This window comes from Monodelphis domestica, chromosome 3, assembly GCF_027887165.1.
Source record: "Monodelphis domestica isolate mMonDom1 chromosome 3, mMonDom1.pri, whole genome shotgun sequence".
NCBI classification, from domain to species: Eukaryota; Metazoa; Chordata; class Mammalia; order Didelphimorphia; family Didelphidae; genus Monodelphis; species Monodelphis domestica.
The window spans coordinates 454897179-454917620 of record NC_077229.1 but is presented as its reverse complement, the minus strand read 5'-3'; the positions used below and the strand labels follow the sequence as shown (position 1 = coordinate 454917620).

The 20442-nt window shown below is 36.7% G+C and overlaps 2 long non-coding RNA genes across 2 annotated transcripts in view; both read right to left on the bottom strand.

Moving 5' to 3' along the window:
- Positions 1-20442, bottom strand: part of LOC103101453 (uncharacterized) — a 60512-nt gene that overhangs the window by 32761 nt on the left and 7309 nt on the right. The window lies entirely within an intron of this gene.
- Positions 6629-20106, bottom strand: LOC130458510 (uncharacterized). Its single transcript, XR_008917878.1, has 3 exons — positions 19952-20106; positions 8617-8709; positions 6629-6852 (listed from the first exon to the last, which is right to left on the bottom strand). It is a non-coding gene; the product is annotated as an uncharacterized LOC130458510 (long non-coding RNA).

Sequence of the window (20442 nt, the reverse complement as noted above, 5' to 3'; positions counted from 1 at the left end):
AACCCATTACAGCTGCTGTCTCCCTTGAACCCCACTTTATGGAATAGGGAGTTCTCTTCTCCTTCCCCCTCTCCATACCTCGGGGTACAAGCCTCCCCTATAGACTACATCCCTTCCTTTTTTTATATCTTTTTTTTAAACAGTTGGGATGAGCATTTTTGGAAGGATCACTTACAATTATTTAATCACAGGTATATTTAACTATTTGTGCAATATTTCATATCCTAAGCTTGGATCTGGTGAGCAACTTTTTGCACAAGTGGTAGAAAACAAAACTTTTGAAAAGGAAAGGGTAAAAGTCATCCCTGCCATTCAGAGGAAAAAGCAGTTCTGTCTTTGAACATCCTAGTCTTCCAAGATGAAGTAAAGGCAGGGAGAAAAGCTTGAGTATTGCACCACCTGGTGGCTGATCAGTCTTAACAGAGAATAGTACCACAATTGAACTGGAACACAGCCTCTGTCTAATGGAGAAGGGAGTGTAGATCTAACAGGAACCAATACTCTTCACTCCCTTCCATCCCTGACTTTAAGAAGGAACTGTGGCTAGGTAGTCTCCTACCTCTTCTAACCTAGAAACCTAAGGACACTCAACACCCCTAGCCTTGGGGATTTGGCAATAGTTCAAGGGGCATGGGATAGAGTAAAGAGTGAAGAGGCAAATCATAGGCAAGTGACTGATCACTCAAGAAAAAGCCTGAAAGACAAAAAATCTACAACACAAAACCTGAACACTCCTTCACTCTCTTAAGGGAAATTAGACACTGGTTCCTCCCAGAAATGCAAAAGAAAGAGTGCAACTAGAGGGAAGGCAGTGAAAAAAGACACAGAAAGCATAGAATTAACACAGATCACAGCAAATAACCACAGGGACCGAGGATTTTAAAAGTTTCCCAGTTTAGAAAAAGAGACCTGGAAATATCTGGGGTCAATTCTCTCCTCCACTATGTCAGGTATTTTATTCTGGTAAAGGTTCTCAGTTGACCCCATACAACACTGCAGGCTGAGGACAACCAACCTTGGTGGAGGCAGTAGGAATGGAAGCAAAGAGTAGAAATCCAGAAGAAAACACGATTTATCATTTGTTTACATGGGTATGTGATTTGGGGTTTTGGTTTTAAAAGATTACTAAAAAAATGAGTAATTATGGAAATAGGATTTGAGTGATAATATATGTATAGCCCAGTGAAATTACTAGTCAACTCTGGGAGTGGGGAGGGAGACACCTAGAATTGTGTAACCATGGAAAAAAATTAAAAATTAATTAAAAATTAAAAAAAAAAAACAAAAAAAGTGATGACACAAATCAGAGACAAGTCATCGGAGGAATATAGGCAGAAGTCTGAAAGGAAAAGATCTGAGGAAATATTAAAAATATTCTTTGGAGGAAAATGAAACAAAATTCCTTGATAAAAAAGGATCCTTCAGATTTCCCCAGAGATCCTGGAACAACAACAAGAAATGATAGAATGGTTCATAATGGAAATGAAAGTGTTGTAACTCAGCTTTCACTCAGACACTCCCCTCCCCCCCAGCTGTGTTCTGCTTCATATTCAGAGACACCTTATTTGAGTACATGTCATAAAAGAACAACTTCAGGTATTTCTAGACTTTCTTAGTAGAGGAACCAAGACAAAGGACTTCTTGAGAAGCTGTAGAAAGTTGAGGTCTATTTACTAGTACTATTTGTAAAGCTTTTGTGTAACTAGTGGTGAAGAAGGTGGAAAAGGCTAAAACTGCTAAGTTTAACACCCCACCCTTAATGGTGATCAAGAAGCAGATTTCCCTCTGAATTCATATTCATTCCTCTATACCAGAGACATTTAAGGTAGCAGCAGAGAGAGATTTGTTATGGCTGTCTCGTACATTGGTTTTCCATTTCCCTCAGCCATCATGCTGGTGATACAGGTACTCTCGTTCTTCTATTTGCTGCAAATGTGAGCAGTACCTCAGATGCTGTCTATCCATATCAAGTCTACCTCTAAATATTTAGATGTCTCATCCCCCACCTCCCATAATACACATATCTTTCATTGCTGAAAGAATTTGGCAATGACATTGTGAGAAAGTAGAACTCTCCAAGCAGATTTTGTAAATTCCAACAATAGAGAAGGAGATCCTGAACTGGCAATGTAGAATTTCTCAAAGATGTGGAGGCTATGAGAGATAAGAGCAGATTTTGAAAAGAATCATTGTGAAGTAACCGAGGATTTGAAAGAAAAGTAAAAGGCTGCAATGTTATAAAGAAAAATGAATTCTGTACAAGCAAAAACTACTAACCTTGAAGACTACCTACTGAGAAATAACTCAAGAGTTTTAGGTCTCTTGAAAAAACCAAGGCAAATAAGTTTAAAACAAAAACACATTTAATATCATACTGCAATAAATGATTCATGGAAACTGAATAGAATTTTAAAATGGAGAATCCAACACATTGACTCATCGGACTCACAGATTGCCACCTCCAAGACAACAAGACTTGCCTCAAACTCAAAGGAATGTAGTAGTTCATTTTCACAATCATCAATTAGAAAACAAAACTTTTTTTAGCATTGGAAAAAGGATGTAATGTCTGAATTAAGCACGAGGTGGTGCAATAGTAAAAAACCAAAATGGAAAGGGAAGACAATTTTAATAAGCCAGGATTATTCTGCAGTTGTGAAAAACAAAAAGGAGATTGTAAAGACATATTTCACCATCTTCCCACGCCTATCTCCACAATCAGGGCCTTGTCTTTCCTGCCAACATGAGTATAAATTTCTGTCTGGCACAGCCTGACAGTACTCAGATCAGTGCCCACGGCCCAATAGTCCTGTTTCCATAAGTTTTTGTCTAATAGCAGGCTCTTGTTCAAATAATTTATAACTGAAAATTTTGAGACACAGGGTTTTAAGTTCAATTTTAAACATTCTTTTTTATTTAGTCTTGATTCATTGATACTTTCTAGTTTTAAGCAATAACCCATAGTCTTACTGGTTAGTTTTTTAATAATGTAATTGTAAGTATGGAATTGTTATTCTCTGCCTTCCTATTTTTTCTTCTTCTGTTCAGATTCAATATGTTTTATTACTCCAAATGATTTAATATTTATTTACCTTTATTAATTACCTCCTTTGTCATCTGATTGGCAAACCAATCAGCAAAAACCTGTATGGTAAGTTAATTTAGGTTATATCCTATTGATAGGCACTAAATATGATAATTAATATTATTGCCATTATTCTTTATTTTGTTAGAATTTTGAGGGTAAATTCATTGATATAAAAGCTTGAGTAAGTCTTTATACATTGTATCTGAGGAATTTATGGATTCTATAGTTACTTTAATGGCAATTTCTCATTTTTAATTTCTTCCTAGACTTTATTAAAGAAAATAATGATAATTTCTGTAAAATTATTTTTTACCCTACTACATTACTGAAACTATTGCATTTCTTTGCTGATTACCTGGATATATACGTATATATACACACGTTTTTGTCACTGATCTAGATGGTATTTGGAAAAGGAAAGTAATACTGGATTTGATATTAGAAAACTTGGGGTTGATTGAGTTATTTATTCTCTCTTTGGCCTTGAACATATCACTTGATCTCCTTAGGACTCAGGTTCATCATCTGTAAAATGAAGGGTGTAATAGTAGAGTTATAGAGATAAGTGTAAGTTGTAAGAGAAGTTGAAGCTTGTCTTTAAGGGGTTAGCATGGGTACATGCTAGGAACTCTAGAAAGAGGATTTTTGGAATGCAGGGGGCAGAGGGGGAAGAGTTTTCAAAATGCAATTGACACTTCTTCCTGTCTCAGGCTGGGGAGAGGAAGGAGGAACTCTACTTGGCTACCTTGATCTAACCTGTTTTGGAGAAGTTTGGAGGTTTCTGATAAACCGAAATACATCCTAAGAAGATATAACTTTACCTGCTGTGTTTTAACATCTTACCCTAAAGGTTTTGCTTGGAAAATCTTGTCTGTGGGCTTTGAGGTTTTAGCTTAGGGTTCAGACCCACTTTGGGTGGACTTAGCCAATTTGAATCCACTTTTAGCAGATTGGAGACAACTTCTAAGAAAGATAACCAAATCAATGACTGAGGGTTAAAAGTCAGGTAGAGCAGTGAGGATTTTTGTGGGAATATCTAAAACAGGGAGCTGGTAGAGTAGATTTAAAGAAAAGAAGACTTTCCTGTGAGGGAAATTTAGACTCTTTGGGTTGAAGAGCTAGTTTCCCTTAGTGTCAGGGCCACTTTGTTTAATCCTCAGCCTTTACCTCACTCTATAAATAAAAATAGTTAATGTTTTTCATACAACAGTCTTAAAGACTTCTTTACATACTGACCCAGAGAAGGGAAGTGAACAGCTTCCCAGGTGGTTATCATCATCAGTCCACTTTATTCCTCCTCTTAATATCAATATATCCATATATTTTTTAGGGGTTTGGACTAAATTGTCTCCATTTTCCTTTCCTGCTTCTGGATGGGATAAGTAAATATTTAGTTTGACATTGCCTTGGGAATTATTGGATTAATTATTTTATACATGATGAAAACTAATTTTGAGTTTTAGCTAGTCTTAGTTAATCAATATTCTACTTTCAAATCAGATTGATAATGACATTTTTGCAGCCAAAATATGGATTTTGTGGAAATTTCCTTTTTTTGGGGGGGGGGGAGGTGGCTAGAGGTCTTTTCTTTCACAGAAACATTAATTTTAGTCATAATTCTAGTTTTGTGAACTAATTTGATTCTTTTCTCAACATGGAATGTACTCTAGTTGCCATAACACTCACCCAAAGTTAGGATTTAAATAAATATATTGAATAAATAAATGATCATTCAGTAGAGAAGTGGTGGTTATGTGCCAACTTGATTTTGACCAGCAGGTGTCAGCCTCACACCGTTATTTATAATATCGATAAAGTAAGCTGATTTATTCATACTTGTGACATGGTAAAAATTAAAATAAGCCCAGTGAACAAAGGATAGAAATAAGTGCTGGGGCAAAAGCTGTTATATCAAATCTTCAGCAGGAATCATGGAACAAAGAAACATTTAACCCAAAGCATTTGTAAACTCACTTATGAAATTATTTTAAAAAATGCGTTTCTACATTAATTTTACTTTGCTCAGGTGAATTGCCTCTTGTAGCATAGGAATTTAAGGAGAAAGTCATAAGCTTGCGGAGGCGGCTGGGAATTTCTTCTTTGTGTATATAAGAGCTATCTTGAGAGTTAAAAAATTTGACTTGATTTGAGCTTTGCTCTTCAATTTTTATGTGAAGTTTCACTGGACTTTTTTGCTCTTGTACCTCATTTCCTCCGATGATTATCAATACCATCATCATCATCATTTCTAAAAATAGTAATAGGATAAGGTACAACACAGTGATTTCATTGGTACAGGGAACTCGTGATGAGAAAACTTTTAGTCATATGACGATGCCTTTTCTGCAAGTCAGGGTTTTAGAGACTGGCCATGATTTTTGAGGAGTTAAGTGAAATGTCCAAGGTCACACAGCCACTATATGTCAGATTAAGAACTTGAATTCAGGTCCTCCTTCCTTTTAGGCTATCTCATTAATTATTATATCTTGTTGCCTAATCACAGTGGAAGAAGGAAGAAAAGATGGAGAACAAGAAATGTATGTACCAATATTCTAAGATCACTGTTTAGAATAAGTTACAATTCTTTTCCTCTGTGCAGGTGTTTAGAATTGTTTGTGGAAAAGTATGATAACCTGCTCTCAGAAGCTTTCTACAATGTATATCTATGTAGAATATCCTTTTTACATCCCTATGTGGGACCTGCTAGTATTCATGGATCTCCAACTTTGTCTTATGGATTATGTGAAGTCTTTGCTCAAAAGGAATGACCCAGTATTGATGGCTGTATGCCACGAGTTGCTATTTTTAATTTTGTTTACCAACAATTCTAGGGCTCTGAGCAATTGATGTTCTTGAAGTTTGCTTTCTAGTTTGATGTGAGCTTGCTTCTTTCCTGTGTAACACTTAGCTGTTGCCCTGATCTACTGCTGTGATATTTTTTATCCATGTCACATCCATGGTATTGTATTTTAGGTGAAATTTTTCCCATATTGATGCACTAGCCGCATTCTGAAACTTTGTCAGGGACCCTACATCCCCATGAAATATTAAGTATCATTTGAATGTGGGTTTGGTAAAACATCATTAGAAATTGGTGAATCTTCAATAGTAGGCTGTGAGGGCAGAAAAAAATAAGTTTGCCTGGTATTCTTCTTTCTACATACATCCAAAAGAAACTCCCATTGTGTAATCTTTCTCCACCAATGTAGATTGTGACAAATCCATGATTTAGATGCATCATAAGAATATAGGTGAGCACTGCAGAGCCCTTCTAGTAAAACCTCAAATTTTTCAGATGAGAAACTGAGGCCCCAAGAGGTTGGATGATTGCCCAAACTCACATAGTTGTTGAGTAACACAACCAGCATTTGAATCCAGGTACTTGGAATTTAAATCTAGAGTTCTTTCCACTGTATTACAATGTGACTGGAAATTGCCTGAGCTATATAGAAATTAAGAGAATTAAGCATGATTCCAAAGTTGGTAAGAATCCGAAGCAGTATCTGAACCCAAGTCTTTCTAATTCCATTGTACCCCTGCCCTATTACCTATGAAATGTTATTACTCACAAAATCTAAGCCATTAAGAATGAGCTCAAATACTGAGCCTAGAGGTCAACGGGATATTGTGGAGTAAAAGGTATCTTTATTACAAAAGCTGCTATTCCTTTAGTCATTCTTCCTTACAATGTGTCCACCTCCATGGTTATTCAGTTCATGGCCATATTCTGTCTGCTACAGGGTTCCACTGCCTATTTCCTGGCACTGGTATTGATAAAGACATGAGCATTATGTGGTTTGACATGACTTAGTTTTCATTTGGAATAGGGAATTATAATAGGGAATTAGAGTGGGATAATATAATTATATAATAGATTATGAACAATTATACAATATGACATAATGTTAAATAAAATATTCAGAGATCATCTACTTTAACCTACTCACTCTGCAGAAGATAAAATGGAGACTGATGATTTGAAATGGCTTTTTATGCTTCCCTAATGATACATCCTAAACCACCTACAAAGATAGCACAGGAGGCAGAGATAGAGGGAGTTAAAGGGCTGTGCAAATTGCTTTATGATTAATCTGTGAAAAAAGAAGTCCAATTATTTGATGTTGGAAATTTGTACCAGAGAAATTTGGCTTAATCTGCCATATTTTATTGAGTCACACACTTCTCTGTTAGGTCATTACAGTATAACTTGATAAAACTTTTGTAAAGTCCAGATTCTTATGCAAAATACCAAATCTGATTCCTGCCATCAATAATAATTAATGGGCACTTAATTAGAGTAGTTATTTTCCTCCAAGCCTGGAAGCATTGGCACCATTTCACTGATCCAAAAGCATCTCTTAATGGTGAATATGGTAGAGACTTGTTTTATCATCTAGGTGAAGTAGATAGAGCACTGGGTTTCAAGGCAGGAAGACCTGAGTTCAAATTTGAACCTCAGATACTAACTAGTTGTGTGATCCCAGTCAAATTACTTAAATTTGCCTCAGTTTCCTCATTTATAAAATGAGCTAGAGAAGAACTGGTAAACTCCTCCAAGATATTTGTCAAGAAAACCCCAAATGGGGTCACAATGATTTAGAGGCAACTGAAAAACAATATCATTTCCAAAAGTCATGAGGATGTCTCCTTAGGTAGTCTTGCTGTTTGTCTCCTACTATTCAACGAGGTAGAGTAAGCTGTAGGCAACAGACTCCAAGAAAACATAAGAAATGCATTTAAAATATTTTTTTCTTTTTCCTTTGATGATCTCTCCAAGACTTTTTACATAGCCCAAGTTTTTTTTTTTTTTAATGAAGATTCTTTTCAAATCATGGACATACAATTTAATAGAAGACAAATTCTAGATGCTCTGTATAGAAATGTTGAAATTAGTTAAATTGTTTCCCAACAGAATTTATGTTGACTTGAAGTGTAGTATCAGTAGCCCTCTGAGTAGCTTTTATTTGATAAAATTGCCCAAAAACTATGTTTTTGAGACTCCTCTGAGCCTTGAGAGTAGGAGTCATTGTTAAGTAGCCCTGCAGCCAGGAGAGGGAGCTGATGACTGCTTAGAAACTAAAAGAAATCATTTGCTCAGTTCTAAGGCTCACAAAAACTTGCAAACTACTGATTGATTCAAGCCTATGCATGAAAGCTCACAGAACAAATGGTCTCCTGGGCTCAAAAGCCACATAAAATGCAGCTTATCTGCATGGTGTTTAGGGGAAGAAGTCTTTTCTATGCACACTCCTGTCCCTGTGGATTTTCTCTTTGTAAATGAGGGCAGGGATGGAGGAGAATATGACAGCCAGTAAAACTGCCCTGTAGTCTATGGTTCAGAATTTCAGGCCCTCCAGTATCTCTGCATCACCTTGTCTGAGATACATGGTGCACTCAGACCTGGCCTGATTAGAGTAGATTTGGGTTGGGGTACTAGGGATGAAATGGATGACAAAAGTAGTCAGTTTCTTGACCTGAAAATGGCCTTGTGCCTCAAAAGTTTCCAAATATAGAGAAGGAAATTCCACCTTATCAAAGGCTGTCCAGCAAGATTCTTTGCAGTTCCATCTTAATCAGTCATTCAACCCACAAGCATTTATTAAGTGCCATGTGGCGGATGCCTTAAAAAAATAAAAGAAATATACATGATTCATCTTTTGAAAGAAATTAAAGGGATTTGCCAATCCTATAAATAGAAGAGTATTAAAAACATTAACAACAATTAAGAAATCTGCTCCTCTTAATTTAGTTATTTCTATTGATTATATTACTATTCTATTAGACACTTAGATTTTTCTTCAGAATACTATTTCCCACTAAGTCTTAGTAACAACTTTAAGATGAAAGGGCAAGGGCTAGGCAAACAGGTCCAGGGTCCTACAGCTAGGAAGTATCTGAGATCAGATTTGATTCCAGTTCCTCCTGACTCTACACATGGTGCTCTATCCATTGTGCCACCTAATTGCAGCCCTCTCTCCCTGTCCCCCCCCCCCAATACTTTTGACTCTCCCTTCTCTCTCAGAGAGAAACTTGGAGTCATGATTCTGTTTGGATATGAAGGTTCAAATTGCCAAGGGCTGAATAATCCATTAGCACAGTCTTTCTTTTATTGGTCTCCTCCTTTCAACTTCTATTCTATGAACCATTTTCAGGTCCTCCATTGCTTCTTGCTTGTTCTATCAAAATCTATCCTAAGCAGCCCCTATGCTTTTAGTCTCTTCCCCTTCTCCATTTCAGCCTTTACTATGCTTTCAGAATAATCTTCTGAATACACAGGTCTGGCCTAATCATTACCTTGCTCTAAAACATTAACATGCCCACCATTTCTTATGCAATAACATACAAATTTCTCGATTTGTCATTCATTGTTCTTTATAATCTGGCTTCAACCTATCCCACAGCAATTTCTTTCTCTTTATTTACTATTTTGGTTCAATTAGACTCTTTTTTATATTTCTTGATCTCATCCTACCTATTTCTTCATGCAATGTAATCTACAAAGAAACAAATGAAATAAAATAGGTCACATGAAATGCTGCGGCTCAATGAGCATTTTTCTTCCCCTATTCTCTGACAGAAAAGCCATAGTTAATGAGAGCCCTTATATGCATGGGCATATATGGAACCCCACCGACCCTCTTTACAGCCTCCTTTCCAGTGAAACTTTTGCTGTCCTTATACATTTCCTGAGGTATTCGTAAGCACATATAATAGATGTCAATATTTATGCTGTAAAATCATTCTAGGCATTTCAACCACTTACTGTATGCCTAAAATGCCACGTATAGATGTAAAACATGACATGCACATAAGAATTGCATGTAGCAAGCAATAACACACACAATAATCATAGTAAAACATAAAAGAATCAATAAAGATGATGATACAATGTTATATACACAATATAACATATATGATGTCTGTTACATAAAACATATTATACATCTTTTATGAAACAACTCATATCATCCTAAAACAGTTGCAGCACAATTTCTGGATGACATGTGAAGGCATAATACTTGCACTCATAGTAATAGCCCATCCATACTTGTATATCGGCATAATAATGTATAAAAAGAGATATAATAATATCAAAGGAAAAAGCACAATGAACACAGAGCCATGTAAAATACTTTGCAATATATGTGGTGTTTGCAAGCATAATGGATGGCAAATGGCCAGAAGGGGGACTTCTCCCATTACTTATGGCTGTATACGTCACACATACATATGCATACAGCACTTTGGCATCTACACATGCACACACATATGTGTATGGAGCCATTGACTAAATGATCTCTGGACTTCTATTGCTGCTATATGCTCTGGCACCCTTACCCTTGATTTCCCTAATCGTACTGGTCTGTAGTCCTTTTGCTGAGCTTGTAGAGGGCCCAGGTCAAATCCACAAGTGTAGACAGCCTCTTTCCTAAGGACCTTGAGGGCTAGAGTGTTAGGTGGGGCAGAACTCAGCCTCTGGGTTCAGCCCTTCCCAGTGACTAGGCAGAGACACCTCTATAGGCAGTGTTAGCTTATATTGACTTTCATGTTCCTCTGGAAAGGACTAACTTCTCCAACAGCCTTGTCCAAATCAATATATGACTTTTCCCTTGGGTATGTACAAGTATGTTTAATAGCCAATTCTCTGGGACAGGGAAAACATACATAATAGACTTTTAGGCTTCATCTGCATTTTTAGGATTTCTCCATCAATTTATTAAGCCTAGACAATCAATAAACAACAAATCAATTTGTAACCTGTGCTAATTAATGAGGTGTAAATGGTTACAGTGAAAATTTAATAATTTGCACTTCTAAGCTAGTAAAAATTGCCCCCAGAGGACCTACTGCAAGGGAACCATTGACTAGCTCCAATACTGTTTTTTAAACCCTTGCCTTTCCTCTTAGAATCAATACTGTATGTATTGATTTCAATGCAGGAGAGTGGTAAGGGCTAGGCAATGGGGGTTAGGTGACTTGCCCAGGGTCACACAGCTTGTGTAATATTTATTGGGAAAGGGAATGGGATTGGGAAAAAGGGAGATAAAAGGAGGTTTGTATGGGTATGGAGTAGTTGAGGGGAGTAGTTGAGGAGAGAGAGGGTATATTGAGATCAAATTTGAACCCAGAACCTTCCATATCTAGTATTGTTTTTTTTTTTAATCCTGTAAACTACCTAGCCCCACCCAATGATACATTTTAAATTTAATTGATAGATGAGTTTTCCCTAGAACTTTTCTAGTTGCCCCTCAGTCTCTTTTCTCTTGCCCAGTGGGAGGTCCAGTTAATCCCCTAATTGGCAAATTCTGCTAGGAAGTCTTCATTGGTATACAGTGAAAAGCACATGAGCTTTTAGACTGGTAGCAAGCCATCCATTACCAAGTAATGAAAAAATGAGCCAGCTTTCCAATCTACAAAATATCTCCAGAGGCTGTTGAGGAGATGTTATATCCCAATTTCTCTGTCACATGAAATAGAATTAAAATAACTGCTCTATACTTGTATCCAATTGTGGCATCGACTCCATTTGCATCAGCTCTAACTAGTTAATAAATACAAATAACAGTGGATGATTTATCTATTATATTTTATATAAAATTGTTATATCCACACTATTTTATGTGTCTGTTTTTAATTCCTTAGTATTCTGAAGCAGTTAGATTACCATAAAATAAAAACCAGATCTAGAGCAGGAAAACAAACCATTCTTGGCAGGTAGTTGATTCAAGTCTGTACATGAAACCTGACATCACGAGAGCTCCCTTGGGCCACAGGGTTACTGGAGGTCATATAACAGGCAGGTTGAACACAGCCTTCTGGGCAGAGGCCAGTTATCAGAGCATGGTGCTGTGCAGCTCTGTCCCTTATCACTGACTCAGGTAGACCCTGAGGTATACCCAGAGATGAGTCCGTGACTTTCTATCTCTTCTCTTTCCTCAGTTCTTATGAGCTCTCCTTAAGGGGAGCTGCTTTCAAATGGCCCAGTTCCTCCTTGTTTGGGACATACAGAGCTGATTCTCTCATGGCCCCTCGGATGGAAAAGAAGCCAGAAGAAACAAGACATGTCTGTCATTTATAATACATTAACTAACACTAGAGGATACCTTCTGAATCAGGCTTTACTTCCTATTTTTCCTACTCCACCACAGGCTTTTGCCTCTTTTTTTTTTTGTATCCTTAACCCCCAGAATAGTAATGGGCACATAGTAGGCAATAATAAATGTTTATTGACCGACTATTATCATAAACTGGGGACTTTGCCCATTCTACACAAAAGAGACTTAATATGATAGTAGATTATTTCTGGAATTATCCTCTATCAACCATACTATCCAAAACAGAACAAAATATAACATGAAAAATACATACCATATTAATATTAGGCTTTGATGGAAGAAAATATTTAAAACAAAAATGTTCCTCTACATGTGATTTTATCCAGATTGGAGATGAATAGCTTAGAAAAAGATTCTTAAACTTTTTTGTGCGGGTTATAATGAAGCCCATTACGATTGTGGTTTATTGCTTATGTACATAATCAGAGAAAAAGAAAATTTCGGGGAAAGGGCAATGAAAAAGACATACTTTTTTATCCCATCCAAATTCCCAGACCCCTGAAATTGGTCCATAAGAAACCAGTTTAATAACTTCTGCAATACAGGTTCTGAAGGGAAAAAAAAGCAAATTGTAACTCCTTAAAGAAGGACCCTTCAGCAAATAGTATGCTGGAACGTCATTTCTCTTTGCAGTGGTCGTACCTGTTTAGAGATTTTTGACAAAGCTCACTAAGATGCTCAGTTCAGTTCCCACAAATTGTTTATTTTCTTGCTTACGGGGTGATTTTTTGGTCTTATGTCTCTAAACCGCATAGATCTCTCCCAAGATATCTCTGACTAGAGACATATATCATTCTGTTCTGGGGAGGGCAGATGAAAGAGCATGAACACTTATGTAATATTTCAAATGTGCCTTATTTTTCTCTCCTCCAAAAAATGAGTCTGGCAAGTTGGGAGAAAGGAGCTGATTCTATACATATTGGACTCAAAGCAGGAAGACAAAAGAAGAGAGAAGTCAAGGGAATAGACGAGAAAGTTTGAAACACTGTAACCTAGACCTAATTTTAGCCAATATACAAACCAGACTTGCATTGTAAGACATTTTTGTAGAAAAAAAAGCCTTATGTAACATACATTTCAGAGGAATCTGGTGATATAATGTGAGAGGGACTATTGCAATTCCCTTTAGAACAATATGAAGCCAAAACTGGGAGGAAATGTAAGAAGGAATCTAACTCCCTGTGTTAAGATCAGCTCAATTCTGGCTGCTACAGTGTGTACTGTGTTTGTTACAATTCCATAAGAGCTGCAGCTGCTAAATGCCAGGAAAAGAAAGTTCTAATCATTGGATCTATGATCCTTGTCAAATTGTTCAAATCAGAAACTGATGAGGTTTTATTAATGAAAATGACACTAAAGAAACTGCACTACCATTGCTTTGCCACTGTGTCCTCTGACTTGTAGCTAAACCCTCCTATGTGTCTTCTCTCCGTATTAAAACGTGAGCTCCTCAAGAGCTGACACTCTTATTTTCCAATTTCAGCACTTAGTAGAGCTCTTGGCACATAGTTTTGTCATGCATTCATTCCCTCAATCATAATGACTGGTTTGCGCCTATTACACAACTTTTCATAATACATGTGACTATATTATCAATTTAGAGTTTAAAACTGCAAATGCCATCCTTCTCTTTGTGAATATAAGCAAATTCGGATTATTTTCTAGGGAATGTCTACTTGTATATCCATATATAAGGATATCAACAAATTGAGGTCCCCTTCTCCCTAATGTTAGGGCCCTCTTGAATCTAGGTTTACATTCATTTTTTTTAAACCCTTACCTTCCGTCTTGGTCAATACTGTGTATTGGCTCCAAGGCAGAAGAGTGGTAAGGGTTAGACAATGGGGGTCAAGTGACTTGCCCAGGGTCACACAGCTGGGAAGTGTCTGAGGCCAGATTTGAACCTAGGACCTCCCATCTCTAGGCCTGGCTCTCAATCCACTGAGCCACCCAAGCTGCCCCCAGTTTACATTCATTTACAAAAATTTCAAAGGCAAATTGAAACATCTTAAAGGAAAGGTCCTTTCAGCAAAGAGTAGGTCTGAATGCCATTTTCCTTAGCAGTGGTCATATCTATTTAGAGATTTTTTTTTTTAAAGCTTATTTAAAGATGCTCTGTTAGTTCGATTCCCACTAATGGTTTAATTTCTTTCTTACATCTGTGATTTATTTTTTGTCTTATGTCTCTAAAGTGCATAGATATCTCCCTCTTTCTGAAAATTATGATTATGTTGATTTTTAAATTTTTGTTGTTTTGTAGCATCATAGTTTGTATAGATACCAGATTTCAACACCAACAACAAAGATAAGAAAGATAAGCATTCTAGCTTTATGCCTGCCATTACAATTTAGGATCCCTAAGAACTGGAAAACAGAATCATTTCCAAAAAGTATAGAAGATGAAACCGTGTGTGTGTGTGTGTGTGTGTGTGTGTGTGTGTGTGTGTGTGTAAAACTCCTTATCAGCAAAGGAGCTGATTAGAAGTGTATTTTTCTTTAAGAGAGTCATGGAAGGCAGCAGAGGGTACATGGGATGGATGGAAAGAACTCAGACACTCTGGACTCTTGCAGGGCAAGTTCATGCTAGGACAGATGAGAGCTGATTTGCAAGGGAAGGGTGCTGATTTCCTGTAATGAATATAATCATCAGCTCTTGGAAACATGTCTAGCTCACTGACATACTTAAGGAGAGAAGTGGCTAGATAAAATTTATTGCCATGCTGGGATCTGGTGAATTTCTCCTGCCTCTATATTCTCCACTTATTTCTTGTCCTCTCTCTTACCACTGTCTTTTGAAAAGGTATCCTTTGGAAATTTTCTGATGTCCTTAGATATTGTCTGCATTTTTATGATGGATTCTATTTCCAGAAAAAGATAAGCTCATCTTATTTTATTGTGAATGAGTATTTCTTCCCATAACATTTATTCTTTTAGTCCTGAAGAAGCTCCTAAAGGGAGACCCATGTCACCATAGTAGGGAGAGTACTTTTTTTTTCATAGCTGTGTTTTGAGCCTGAAGATTTTCACAGAACATTTTAAAGTCAGTCCCCTTTCTGATTTTTATTTCTTTATCTCTGAGGAGGAGCTATAATTCTGTTTGCCATTATTATCATTTAACTAGACCTCTTTCTCCTTCATCATGATTGTTCATCCTTCATTTTTGAAGTGGATTAATGATACCAAAGAATGATGTTCTTGATTTGTGCATGAATTGGATTTAAATGAGGCAGAGTTGCACAAACGCGTCAGCTTTACTCTCTTCCATAGTCAATGAAGTCCAGTGACGGGACAAAAGTCACGATGACTGGTCATGGTTTGGGATGCAGTGGATGACTTTAGCATCTTCAAAGTCTAACCAATCTCTAAGTGTTCCACGGTGTTTGCTTCAGCTACCTTCATGGCTACTGGAACAAATTGTTCTGATTTGCCCATTGCACAGAGTGGAGGTGAGGGGCAGGAAGTCTTCACAAGCCTTCAAACTCATTGACAGGCTTGTGGCCCTTTGATTAACCTCATCTTGGTTAAGGCATCTGCTCAGATGGCTTATAAGGGTATGGCCACTGTGCATGTTACAGCTTCTGGGGGCCACACGTGAAAGTACCAGGTGGACATCAGACTTAGATGAGCAAAGCTGGAAAGGGCTTGGCAAGCCCTTGTTAACAATCCTCCTTGAACACACATGCAACTCTCCTTCATTAAGGGAGAATTAGGAAACTACTTAAACATGTTTATTCTTTGCTATATATAATTGACAAAACTAATAACTCTTTTAACATTAATTTCAGGTTAAGGCACAGTGTTAGTTATTTACTTTTAATTTAGGAAAAATGAATCATTATTTGAAATAACGTCAATGTGGCCCTGTCTTCAGTGAATGAGGAAGGACTATATAAAGCAAATGGATTATTACTGGGATGGCTGCAAGCTAGAATTGAATTTTATTTTAAATATTATTGCCAGAACTATGAGCAATATATTAAGAGAGAAAAAAAAGATGTATATGTGTTTATATGTGAGTATAAGTGATGTTACATGGAAACAAAAAAAGGCTGTATTTGATTTTTAAATTTTTAAATTAAATTTTTAAAATTTAAGTTTTGATTAAAAAAACTAGGTGAGATACTGGAAAAAATTGTTTTTAAAAACCTGTACCTTCTATCAATACTAGAAAAATAGATGAGAGTTAAGAGCTATAAAATTGGAGTTAAATGACTTGCTCAAGGTCACACAGCTAGGAAGGGTCTGAGGGCAGATTCTCCAGCCTCCAGACCTGGAGCTCATTCCACTGTTATCTAGCTTCTCCTGAAATGATTCTTGAGAAAAAATTATTAGAAGCACCTGTAGTTTGTAGTCTTTGCTAGTTCTTTCATCTCTAGGGAAATCCTGGGGCCCAGAAAATGATATTCAGAGAGAAGGAGAATGACAAAACCATTTCTGATTCTTCTAGTATAGGAAATTGATGACTTCTATTATAGTTTCAATTATCTTTTTTTTTTTATTGTGGGGTGGGGCATTAGTGCTGTGATAGGATATGATGCTGTGTTCTGTACTTTGCATATGTTCTTTCTTTTAGTTCCCTCTCTTTTTATAACTTTGTAGATGGGCTTTCCTCTGAGATGACAGTGCTAGAAACAGAGATGGGAGCAGCAATCAGAAACAGATTTTGGAGCAAATATGGAAAACAGGAACTGTGAGTAGAAAGAAATCCAGAGTTGCTGAGAACTGCCAACTATTATGAATCCCATTTGGCTGGTAAACATGGGTAAAATGCTTTCCCTTTGTAGTCCATAAGGCTGAGACAAAGCCCCTTCCAAATATTGCTTCTCCATGAGCTGCAGGTGTGGGTGAAGGATTTCCTCATCCACAGATCCAGGAGGTTTTATGGAAGAGCATTTCTTCTCATTTCTTTTTGCTTTATTCGATGCACAGTAAACCATGTGATCCATGCATTCTGTTTTAATTATTAATTAGGTGGGCAGTGACTTGAAAGAGAGGAGAGTTCAGCATTAGCTAGAGATAGTAAATGTCATATTTTAATATTTTGAGCAATAGTCGATTTCCTCCCAGAAAGAGACTATTAAAGTTGATTTAGATAGTAACGGCAATGTTGAGGGCTGGGGTTACCTGGTCACGTTCCGGATGAGCACCCTCTAGTGGCTGGAAACAATATTGAGGTCTGCAGAATGTACACTAAGCCAAAAAGCCTGTGTAACAGATGACACAGATGGTGAGGGCACTGGAGACCATGTTATGAGTTGAGAATGTTATTCGTGCAAAAGAAAAGACTTAAGGAGCAACATGACTGCCGTCTGCAAACTTTGGAAGGGCCATTAAGAAGGATTAGACTTGTTCACATGGCCACAGAGGGTATAAATGAGAATAATTAGTGAAACCGGCTAAGAGGCAGGTTTTAGCTCAATTCAAGGACGCCCCCCCCCCCCTTCCTTGTTAATATAAAGGTAGAATGGGCTTCCAGGAGAGGTCAGGTGACAACCTTCCTTTGGATGCTGTACAACACACCAAATGAGCTAAAGTTTATGAAGCGCTTTGCAAGCCTGAATGTGCTCTAAAAATGCACTTGCTGTTGTTGGGGGTGCTGTTGCTATTCCTGCATTTAGGAACAGGTTGTTGATATTCAGTAGAGAATATGACACTGGGATTTTACAATACTCTTTAACAGTCTGTTAAATATTAGAACAACAGAATTTAGGCAGGGGAGCCCAGCACTCAGACTACCTGATTTCTCATCTCTGTAGAGCCACTAACTAGATAGATAAACTTGAAGGTTATTTAATATTTCTGAACCTCAGATTCTCCACCAAAAAAAGCAGGCTTAACTTAGCTCCCCTCCAGATTCTATGCATCGTTGTGGTTATTATTGTTGTGTCATTTTTTGTCTGTCTTATTCTTTGTGACTCCATTTGGGGTTTCTTTGGCAAACATTATGGAGTGGTTTGCCATTTTCTTCTCCAATTTATTTTAATGATGAGGAAATGGAGGCAAACAGGGTTTAATGACTTGCCCAGAGTCACTAAGCTATTTGTAATGAGTTTAATCATTGAATTGAGAAGCATAACATTGTAGGGCTAGAAAGACTGCCTTGTTATTAAGACTTTGAGTTCCATCTCTGAAAAATCTTGGCTGTGTGACCCCAGGCAAGTCATTTAAGCTCTCAGTGTTCTAGGTAACTCTTGACAATTCTTAAGTGTTGAGAAGGTGCTGTCCTTTACATGTTGAGGTTTCCTTATCTGTTTATAACAAGGATGCACATTATTATTCTAGTTCTAGTCTCTATTTCTCTAATCACTACTCAATCAAAACTACTGAATTTTTATTGTATTCGTTCATTTGTTGTTGCAGTAAACTTAGTATTTGCCAGAAAATTTTAAAAGATTCAATATCTCAGATGAGAATGTGAAATGTAAGAATGTTTCCTCCTCCTCAGGGCATAGTTTTCTTTGCTTAAAAGGTGTTGCTTCTTTATATAATCCACCAAGTAAAGCATTGATGAAGGAGAAATCGGTAGAGTCTTGTGGAAATATACACAGGGACATGATAGAACAGTGAAGTGAGGGTTAGCAAATTGGGAAACTTGAAAAAATTTATGGTGAACTTAAATGCCCCCAAAGAACATTTCCATATACTCTAAATTAAACTAGGAATCTACATTTTACACTGCTTATTTTAAATATATTTTATATATGTTATATTTATATATTACATATTTGTATATTTATATGTATTTTAATATATATTTTATATGTATCGTTTGCATGCTAATTTCAAAATTGTCCTTCTTGTTTGTGCTTCCTTCTGAAATTTCTTTTATTCTCCTCTGCATATTTTTCCTTAATTTTCTTAATTCTGAAAATTCATTAAACATTTTAAATTCCAAATTCTTTGTCTTCATCCAGTCTATTACTTACCCATTAAGAAGGCAAACAACATGATATCAATTATACATGTGAAATCATGCAAAACATATTTCCATATTAGCCATGTTTCAAAAAAAGCAAGAAAAATGAAGTGAAAAAATATATTTCACTTTGCACTCTAGCATTTTTTTTTCATCATGAGTCCTTTGAAACTGTCTATTATTGAACTGATCATAGTAGCTAAGCTTTTCTCAGTTGATCATTGTCATAGTATTGTTATTACTGTATACAATGATCTCCTGGTTCTGCTCACTTCACTCTGAGTTAATTCATGTAGCTCTTTCCAGGTTTTTCTGAACCCATCCCACTTAACATGTTTTATAGCACAATAGTGTACCATTACAATCAAATATCACAACTTGTTCAACCATTTGCCAATTGATTTATGTCATTTCCCTTTTTGTTTGACCTCTTTGGGAAACATACCTAGTAGTGACACTATCGGGTCAAAAGAAGTTTAAATGGTTTCCCAGAATGATTAAACCAGTTTGCAACTCCAGCAACAGTGCATTAGTGTCCCAATATTTCCATATCCTTCTAAAATCTTTCATTTCCCTTTTCTGTTATTGTCATGTTAGTAAATATTATAGGTATGAGGTGGTACCTTATAGTAAACATGGAGACTTAATAGGCTTTGATAAGCTCTAGAATGTTAGCCTATTGATATGCTTATCACTTTAAGTGAATAATGCAATTTAGAAGCCAGAAATTTCCTAAACACTTTAAGTCACAGTAAAAGCCTGGCTAAATTGTGTAGGGTTTTTATAATGTGGGCTTTCTCTCACAAACTATCTTTTTATGACCATACTCACTCTCTCATGTGCTGGTGATGGTAACCTCGAGGACATACATTTACAGAAAGTCCATGGCACTTAGTCAGTTGCTATGGTGATGGTTTGGGATATGATTCTTTTCTGTTGTGAATGACATCACAGAGGAAACCTACTCACCTGGGGATGGAGGCATATTTTGGTTCATGTATCTGAAGCTCATTCCCTAGTGCCTTCCCAAGTTACTCCTATCCCTTCACCTTATATTTATGAGGTCAATTTTTAAGCTGAGTCTTAAAAAGACAAATCCCCCAAGACATTTGGAGAAAAAAGGATTCTATTTCAGGATCAATTATCTCAAACCATATTTGCTCAGATATAGGCCACATGTTTCCTTCAAATCTATGTTGTAAGAAAACCCAAGTGCAGCCTATAATTGATGTTACTTTTCAGTATAGAGCTACTTTTTTTTTCTTTTAGGGTATGACCTACATTCAGGGCAATCTATATTTGGAATAATTCAGTATTGTTTC